Source organism: Lolium perenne, chromosome 5, assembly GCF_019359855.2.
Source record: "Lolium perenne isolate Kyuss_39 chromosome 5, Kyuss_2.0, whole genome shotgun sequence".
Classification (NCBI taxonomy): Eukaryota; Viridiplantae; Streptophyta; class Magnoliopsida; order Poales; family Poaceae; genus Lolium; species Lolium perenne.
Window position 1 is genome coordinate 120962613 of NC_067248.2, and position 9842 is coordinate 120972454.

General features: G+C 40.9%; 3 long non-coding RNA genes across 3 annotated transcripts; all 3 read right to left on the bottom strand.

The window, feature by feature from the left end:
• Window positions 1-4094: 4094 nt before the first annotated feature.
• Window positions 4095-5264, bottom strand: LOC127304781 (uncharacterized). Its single transcript, XR_007853533.1, has 2 exons — window positions 4718-5264; window positions 4095-4629 (listed from the first exon to the last, which is right to left on the bottom strand). It is a non-coding gene; the product is annotated as an uncharacterized lncRNA (long non-coding RNA).
• Window positions 5265-5485: 221 nt separating this feature from the next.
• Window positions 5486-7050, bottom strand: LOC139831284 (uncharacterized). Its single transcript, XR_011745982.1, has 3 exons — window positions 6920-7050; window positions 6238-6340; window positions 5486-5780 (listed from the first exon to the last, which is right to left on the bottom strand). It is a non-coding gene; the product is annotated as an uncharacterized lncRNA (long non-coding RNA).
• A 1407-nt stretch (window positions 7051-8457) lies between these two features.
• Window positions 8458-9312, bottom strand: LOC127299756 (uncharacterized). Its single transcript, XR_011745983.1, has 3 exons — window positions 8945-9312; window positions 8711-8837; window positions 8458-8478 (listed from the first exon to the last, which is right to left on the bottom strand). It is a non-coding gene; the product is annotated as an uncharacterized lncRNA (long non-coding RNA).
• Between the last annotated feature and the right edge of the window lie 530 nt (window positions 9313-9842).

A 9842-nucleotide genomic window follows, 5' to 3' on the forward strand; every position in this document is an offset into this window, starting at 1 on the left:
TTGTCTTTGCCGTGCGTGTTGGGGCTTGGCCGCACGGCAAAGGTGAGCAGCACGGCACAGGGAGGCCCACGGCAATGAAAGTGCCGCACGGCAAAGACTGCGCGCACGACAGCCTCTATGCCGCACGGTATAGAAGTGCCGCACGGCAGCGAAGCGCACGCGGGCAGCGAAAACAGCGCACGGCAAAGGGCTTTGCCGTGCAGTTTATCCATGCGCACGGCAAAGAAGTCTTTGCCGTCGTGTTCTTTGCCGGGCAATGGTTGCCGTGAGTGCACGCACGGCAAAGCCGTTGCCGTGCATTTGGGCCCCTTTGCCGTGCGAAGTGCCGCACGGCAAAGAATACTTTTCCCGTAGTGATGCGCCCGAAGCATTGGGTCCATGAAGAAGTTGACGTATCTCGTCCTCAGAGGAGTCGCGTGATACTACAACACTGGAAGAAACATCGAGCACTGCCACGCCCAAATCAGCCCATGGCGTCGAACTCGAACTAGGCGTCGAGCGGGCTTAATTATTAGCCGTAGATTGCCTACATTCGCTGCAACTACAAAGCATGTGACTCGTGCAGTTTTTCTTTTGGACATCAGCTCTTGAATAAGATTGTTGTTGGAAACTTCTCCGTCAGTTGTGACTTGTGCTTGATGCGTCAGGATTGGAGGCTATTACCGTATGTGCATGAAACTGACCTGTTCAGATGTGCCATGCTCAAGATTAGTTTTGCTGTTGCATAGTTGCCCTTCGGAGAATTTCATCTACAGCAATTGCTCGGTTGACTCTGGTGCTGGTGCGGCCAGGAACTGGGAATTCGAGTTAGGAAGAAGAAGAAGTGATGAGAGAGGAGAGCCGGCCGCAGTTGCAGTCTACGGATTCCACACGCCTTGACGCACGCGGGTGCGACCGTGCGAGGTGGTACTTCAGAATGGGCTGACTTGCGCCTCCGTTCCTGCTTTTCCGGTCTTGGGCCTAGTTGTAGCGTGGATTGGGCTTCGGAGCATGTTCGCCTCTTCCAGTTGGAGGGCCGCTGGCCCCGGGAGATGCTATTCACCGATCTGGTCGGTGCCGATGGGACTGCCGCACACCCCGCGCGCCCCCGGGTTACTAACTGGGCCGCGGCCCAACATCAGGTAAGCCGTTTTTTCTTTTTGTTTTTTTTTGTTTTCTGTTGTTTGTTTTCTTTTTTAAAAGATTTTTAAAAAATCTGAACATTTGTCAAAATAAAAAATAAAAAATAAAAAATAAAAAAGAAATCACTTTTTAAAAATCTGAACATTTTTCAGATTTGAACATTTTTAAATTTGAACAAAAATGTATTTTTCTCTATGACAATTTTCGAATTTGAATATTTCTGAATTTGAACAAATTTTATATATGAAAATTTTTAGAATCTGAACGATTTTCATATTAGAACAATTTTCGAATTTGAACAAATTTCATATTTGAATGGTTTTCAAATTTGAACGGTTTTCGAATTGAACGGTTTTTAAATTTGAACGGTTTTCGGATTTGAATTGTTTTCCAATTTGAATATTTTGAATTTAAACATTTTTCAATTTAAACAATTTTTAAAATTTAAAATTTTCGAATCTGAAAAAATATAAACAAAACCGAAAACATAAAAAAGAAAGAAAACAGAAAAAGAAACCAGAAAAGAAACCAGAAAAGAAAAAAGTAAAAGGAAAAACGAACTGCTATAGGCTAAACAGATACAAATGGGCCTGGCCCATACCCGACCAGGGGTGTGCGGTGGCCGGTAGTCACCGACCTGGTCGGTGTGTAGGTTTTGCTGCTGGCCCCGGCATGCTCGGCTTGACTGGTAGTAGTTGTTGTTGGGGATGTAGCCCCGCGGGAGAGCTCTTGGGCCAGCCCAACACAGGTATTCTTTTTTCTTTTTTTTCGTTTTTCGTTTTTCCTTTTCCTAATGCATTTTACTTTTCTGTTTATTTTTAAGTTTTGTAGAATTCGAAAATAATAGTAAAATTTGAACAGAAACATGGAAATTTTTAAAATTCAAAAACAAATGAAATTTGGAAACTGTTCATATTATTTAAAATATTTTTTAAAAATGAACATTTTTCTAAACATTGTTTAAAATATTTCCAAAAAATTAACATTTTTTAGTATGAACTTTTTCCAAAATTTAACATTTTCAGGTTTCAACATTTTTCAAAATTGAACATTTGTTGAGACTTGAACATTTTTAAAATCTATTTTTAAAAAATTATGAACATTTTTCAAAATTCAAAATTTCTAAAATTTAAAATTTTAAAAAATCTTAATATTTCCGAGTATGTAAAAAATAATAAAATAATAGAAAACGAATAGGAAAGAAAAAATAAAAAAGGAAATAGAAAACAGAAAAAAACAATGAACTGGGTCGATCAAGCCGGCCCGTACCACGCGTAGGGGTGTGCGGTGTACAGTAACGGCCGACCTGGTCAGTGTATAGAAACTACCGTGTCGCGGTTCATTGGACTCGCTTGCTACGAATATATTTCAATCCATTGATAAACCTTTCCATTATGTACTTTTTGGTTTCCACGGTTCATGATTTTATACACTTGGTTCTTTCTACTTTTTTAACGAAAAGTCTAGCAATCTATTCATACTTTTCAACAGCTGGAAAACTTAAAGTAATAAAAAATACATAAAGGTTTTCGGACTACCTAGCGACAACTATAAGAACTCGAACGAGGTGAAGGTGCTCAGCCGTCCTCGCCCCTTCCTCATTGGATTTGGTCAAAGCTTTTCGTAGTAGCCCCTCCCCTCCCCTTTTCCCTATACTAGATGACCCGTTGCGCTATCGCGCAAATGCAGAATCTAACCTATAAGTTTTAGCTTATTTTAGTATTAAGAATTATCTTGGAATTTAGCTGCTTTAGTATAACTATAGACACACCATTCCATCTAGGTGTTGCAGTAAGGTATGACAATTTAGTACAATTTCACACTATTTTTTCAGCTTTTATGGTTTTGTATAGGCTCTCCCATCAATTATGTTTATTGCATCGAAAGAGGTAGCATGATAAAAAGAATCATAAAAAGGTAATTACTAATTCCAAGAAGAATGTTTCTATGAGTAGCAAGACAAAAAAAAATCGGTTTGAGATTTTGAGCCCCTTAACGGACACCATCGGAACCAGGAACTATTGCAAATATTTGCCTCGCGTAAATAATTTCCACCTCTATTCGCCGCTAATTCCGCTCATCCCATTGTGATTTGCGTTAACGGCCCAACCTCTTCCTCTTAACCCATCTCCCTACCCTCTGCCTTGATTTGCTACACCTCCCTCCATTTCCTCCACCCATCTAATCCGTTGACCAAGTACTATGTCGTAGCCATCCACACCATCAACCACAGTCACCCGCGCCATCAGCCACCTACGCCATCAGCCTTCTGTTGCTCGCCCCAAGATTTACCATTTCAGAATTCTAAGACAATATGTTGTCATTCCAGAATCCTAACATGATTCCTTTTTTATAGAAATAGTAGGAAATCCTAAAACCCGTTGCACCACTGGCGCAAAAGGGTGAAGCGAGGCAATATTCAAGTCATAAGTTTTATAATAACTTATTTTAAATTAGCTCGTTACTTGATCTAAATGGATGGCCATTCCCTATCTTTAGCCGACAATATTGCAACCGTAAGTTTTATCCATGATATTATATATGTCTGAGATTTATATCTAAGCCATAAGAAGAGCACATTGAACATAATATGTAGGCCATGATTGAAGATCATATGATTGCTTTGACCAACTTACATGTCAATAACAGTACAACCTGTGTACCTTATGAAGAAAGGAGAAGTTAATCAAAAGATTTAAATAAACAAAATGTTGTCAGCGGGTGGCTTTTCAGGAACCCTCCCCTATCTGATAAGGTTCTACTTAGAAAAGCTTACGTAGTTACCACATGAGATTGATTCCACAACAAGAAGATAAACCAGGTGGCAGCGCGAAGGCAGATGGTAGGGCATCACATTATCTTAACAGCTTAGCAAACAACCCATAGGAGAAGCAGGACACGACAGGCCCCGGCACAAAGACACAAGCAAGAAAATATTATACCATAAGCTTTATCCATGAAATTATCTATGATTTGTACTAAGGAATACTTTGTGTTTGCACACTGAATAGTTTACTCTATTCGGTTCATATAAACTTATATCTTATATTTACAGATAAAACACATGTACTCCCTTATGGCACTGCCAGATCATTGGCAACAAACAGTGTGCATCGCAAGGAAAAATTGTAACCCATACATTATGATTGCCAGGACAACCTCCCACATGTAATGCCTCCAGAGCATGAGCTGACTTGTGACAGTCTCATAAGACATATTGAAAGCTATGTTTGATAAAAGAGAAATTCAACAAGAACTTGGCTTGAAGAATGAGCACTCCCAACCTTGAGAGATCATCCATTGCCCGCTTGAGAATCAGTCTATAGAAAAAAATAGCCTGACTAATACAATATTGTTCAGTAAATGGAATTGAATTGCATGCACAAGTGTCGTCTGTAATGCACAAGTGAGTTGACCATTCCACTGCAACAAAAACCTAATAACCCGTTGAGTCCTCGGCAATTGTACCCCAACCTCCAATTTCCAACTCATCACGAAATGCCCCATCTATATTGAATTTCATCATGTCAGTGGGAGTAGGTTTCCTACGAACACATTGCGGTTAAGATTCTTCTATTCACAAGAGAGAAATTACCTTGGTCTTCTTGATACTTCCTTCTTCTCTTCTTCCTCAAACCTGCACACATCGTGTTATCGTGTTTAGAAAAACATCTGTTAGCAATTGAAAACCAGAGTGCTGGAGGCAGAGAAAAGAGGAGGCCCCATGTCCACAGGCTGCAGCTGTTGTTGGCTACAACAGGCCATGCAATTGCATGCGCTAGGATTTCCCGCCACCGCCTGACAAAAGTCTGCCGCCCAACAAGTTTACACATTATTAATGAGGCCAAAGTTTTCTTCATCAACTTACAGGCTGACCAAGCAGAAAGAAATGCAACATTTTATATATAGTTCTTGATCCATCCACATATTGTACTTACGGCCTACAACATAATTCTAGCACACTTCCTTTCTAGCCTATGATTGTTGTCTATAAAGTATCAAAGCCAATGAATAAAGCAAGGTCGAATAAAATAAACGATATAAGTTTAGTAAAGCCATCGCCAGCACAAAGACAAAAGCAAGAAACTATTGTAACTATGTTTTATCCATGATGTTATATATGACCTCAGTAAGCATTTGTATTTGTATTTGCAGACTGAATAGTCTACTTTCTTTGATTCATATTATGCGTACTGTGAAGCAGGTACTTTGATCTCAGGCAAAAAAAAGTATATATCATTATTAACAGGAATGGAAAGAAAATATCCATAATAGCACCAAACTGAATAATTATTCAAGTAATAACACAAATTTTGAAGGAGTAACAATACCATATTCAAGTAATAACACAATCCCACCTCCGCTTGCACTCTCCGGCCTCCCTCCCCCATGATTTGAGGAGGACCCTCCTGCGTTATAGGAGGGTCCATGGCGGTGGCCACTTCTGAAAGGCAGAGATGTAGCAGGCCCATCGAGCTTCGTAGATGGTCCACTCCCCAAGCGGCACCTGTGGTCTTGACCGCCATTCCTAACGCATGTCCAGTCTGCTGCACCGTCCGACGCTCGCCCCGCCCCGTCTCGCTTGAGCCACCGCTCGCTGATTCCTATGATGGGCCGCGCATGAGCAAAATACTGTAAACACTAACCAACTCAGGGACCTACAAAGGAGAATAGGGCATTAAATTTCTGCAAGTTACATATATTAAACATCTCCGGTGCATATTGATGAACAAAGCACAAATGGGGCAAAGAACCACATGGAGTATCCTCTTTCCAATAACCCATTTAGAAAATAAAAACTATAGATTTTCTATTGATAACCAGTAGGAAGCAGCCTAAAGGACTACAGGTTTTGTGTTGATACCCAATAGAAAACATTTTGCACATAAGCATGTCATTGGCACAGTTAATTGTACATTATCAAGCACTTCCACAACAAAATGGACCGGTGCTTATATTATTGCAAGCTAAATGCACAGATGTACGGAATCATAGCTAGTAGGAAAGAAAGCCAAATGTTCATGATCACTGAAATAATTACATAAAAAATGAATGTTTATGAACGGGAGATGAATTTTCGCCTGAGATTTAATGAACAAAATAGGATGAGCTCACCTTGGATCTGCAATAGCACATTTAGCAATTAGGAATAACCAGTTTCTTTCTCTATCATGCAAGTACACTTCCAGATCATTAGTGAGCAACCTTGCCAACGCTCCTACAAATAGGGACCAATAACTGTCAGATATTGCCATGCTGGTATAGTGGCATGGCTTGCAATATAGAGTTGTTTCCATTTGCAAAATTGATACTCATATCAGTTGTAGCGATGAGCAAAAGATGCAGCAATATATAAGGTCAGGCCTATGTAAGCTAAAATACATCTCTACATGGAAATAAAAGCCTTAAAAATGTAAGAGAACAACGCAGTTGTATTTCCTCTGGTTGAGAAACAATTTTCAGCTCTAATGATAAACAATAGCAGAAGGGGAAAATAGGACTAAAGCTACCATGCCAGACAATAGCATTCAAGCTGTGTCGAACTGTCCCTATCAATATAAGCAGCTAAAAAATATTATTTCATTGCTATCATCTCTAGACTTTGACACCCGAAGTCAATAGATCAACATTATTCTTAAATACCCAAGGTTCATAGATTGAACTTTGCTAGCACGGATACAAGCACATGAGATTTAATCCTATAAATAGCACAAGATATGTTGCCGAACTGGGTTGCGGGCACACTGAAAAAATGAGTACCACCATGCATGATTATCACAGAAGGGATAAGAACTACCTGACCCTCTGGCTTATTTAGCACATAGGTACCACCATAAACAACACTTATACATGCAGAAGCCTGACCAAAAAATGTAAAACGTTAGCATATATATTCCAATAGGAGCACAACTATGTAGAAGAAAGCTGCAAGGTAATACAAATAATTGAGGTGCACCTTTAACTTTAAGCATCCTTTCCATTAAACAGAAGAAAAAATGTAGAATGGAAAAAGCTAGAAGAAGGAAATCAAGCCATGCTCTCTAAGAATAAGTAACTAATATGCAAGGGGGAAAGAGAAGAATGGCCTTTAACTAAACAAGATGGATGTACATATGAGATACATGAATAAAGGTGATTTCTAAAGGTAATCAACAATGGTTTGATTTGAAGAAAAGTAGGAAAATAGCTTGTAAGTGGATTCTTCACATCCCAAGCTAGAAACCATATATGCACGCCGACAACGAAGCCAGCTGAGGGGACAATGTAGTTCACACGGGAGTTAAAAACCATTAGCAACATGCAAATTAGAGCTCTAGAACATGAATAGAGGCCGGGTTTAGTAACTTCGCACCCAAGGTAAATTCCAGTAGGTAATGGAAGTTAGAAAAGGTACGTGAACAGGCCGGCGAGTGGCGGCGTGACGGCGCTGCACCTGGCTGCGCTGCACGGGCACGTCGACTGCGTGCACCTGCTCATCGACGAGCACGCGGCCCTGGGCGCGCAGATGCTCCCCATCGCTGCGGCGCCCATGGCGGCCATCGGCGCCGGGAGCACGCCGCTGCACTACGCGGCCTCCGGCGGTGAGGTCAAGTGCTGCCAGATCCTCGTGTCCAGGGGCGCCGACAAGATGGCCGCCAACTGCAACGGGTGGCTGGCGGTGGACGTGGCCCGCATGTGGAACTGCAACTGGCTGGAGCACGTGCCTGAAATATATAAATAGTATCAATTATTCGGGTTCACTGGAACGTATGAAATAATAACAATGAATCCAAGGTAATGACCCTTTCTAGTATCTCTTTTGAAGAAGGCGGGCGTTGGGAGAAGCTCAAGTTAGCATCTTGACATCAGCTGTGATCGTAGTCGCTCGACAAGCACCGCTTCCAAAGCCGCGCTTGTGGTCTTGAACTCCACTCCCGCGGTCCCACCGCCTGCCAGGCTGCTGCACAGCAGCGATATCACCTCGCCCCGCTTCAATTGCGCTGGCGCCAGTCTCTTACCTACCCCAAAAAATTACACAACAATTTAAATGCAAGTAATCGAAAAGAACATAAACAGTCTAGTAAAATCTGGATTATGATCTCAAGACAAACACAAATAAAAGGTGGACGATATAGAAGCTAATAATACCATATGTAAATATTCATCTTTGCACCATGATCATCTTTGATAAGAAGCACATATCAAGTACTCCCTCCGGTCTCTTTTAATTACGAGAAAACAATATATCCACAGAATCAGTATACTTAGCTCAAACATTAAACCAATAACCCTTTCTTAGCAGGTTGCATTATGATATCCTAATTTATTTTGGAAGAAACTAAGCTATCTTGCAAGTGATGGGGCTAAGAATAAACACTGCAATAACCACCAGTATAATGACACCATGGTTATGTATATGTATTGAGAGTTAAAGCAAGAAAATTAAAAAAAAAAGTCACTGGAAATTTGAGAAACATGCATCAACTTCATGTATAGGAATTTTAGCATTATATGCATACCATATATATAATACCTAACCACATTTCTTATAATTCTTTAAATAATTGAATGAAATATCTTAGATGATGCAATGGAAAGAGACACTAACAGTCATAGAGGCATTTCCATTTGGCAACTCAGAACCATGTAGAGTCTCTATTCTGCCAGCAGTTCCCTCAGTTTCTCTCATCTCTTGCATTGACTGGTTAGCTGTTGATTCTACATCTTTGGCAACCCTTTGATCACAAATAAATACAAATATTAGTGCTTCAGAGCCTCAAAGCTTTAAATGAGGTGTGCATGCCAACATCAATAAAGAAAACAAAGTGCAAGAGGTACACACTGTGGAATGTTGTTCTTTTGTGTCAATCTTTCCACCATTGATCTGATCCCTTCCAAGTTCAATGCTTTGCTTAGCTTTATTGATACTTTTCTAAGCTCATTTACTTGAGCTTCAGCTCCTGGAGATTTCAGAACTGACAAAGATACTGAAATATACATTCACTTAGAGGGCAAAAAACAAAGGTATGGAGTAGGCAATTTAACTGAGTTCACAGTTCTAAGTTCTTGCAGTTAAATATCAAGACCAAAGCTAATTTACAACAGCATTTGGAGAGTAATTTAACATAAAAACATGTTACATATGCAAAGAATAGGCACAGATTCAGCTACAAAGACCAAAGGAAAATCAATTTGGAAGATTGAAGTTGAGACATGGTAGTAAAAAGAAAAGACTTACGGTGGATAGCATCGATCCTCTCATGGATCTTCTTTCTGGCAGCTCTTCGCCCACATAAGAAACCACGAATTTTCACAGGCATTAACTTCAGATCTCTCACCTGCCACAATTAACAACAACCAAGTGAGCAACCACAAAGCATCAATACATAATTTAAGCTTAAGAAACACGTAAGTAAACTGAATTATTACGACACCAGCTTGTAACACAGTAGGATTTACCTCCCAGCACCAAAGAGACAGGTCTGATACATCAGCATCCGGGCTGGACTGGCCATACATCATCCTCTGCCCAATGAGCAGCACGGAGCTGCGGACCGAAGCCATCGAGACACCCTCGGTCTCCTTGAGATTCTCAAACGCCTCGTCCACCAGCTTGGTCAGGCCAAGGTTGCTCTCCTCCAGGAGGCACCCAATCATGGCGTTGCTCGACAGGTTCCCGCCCTCCAGTTGCATCCTGTGGCCCGAGACCTCCTTGTAGTACTCGAACAGGCCCTGGAGCT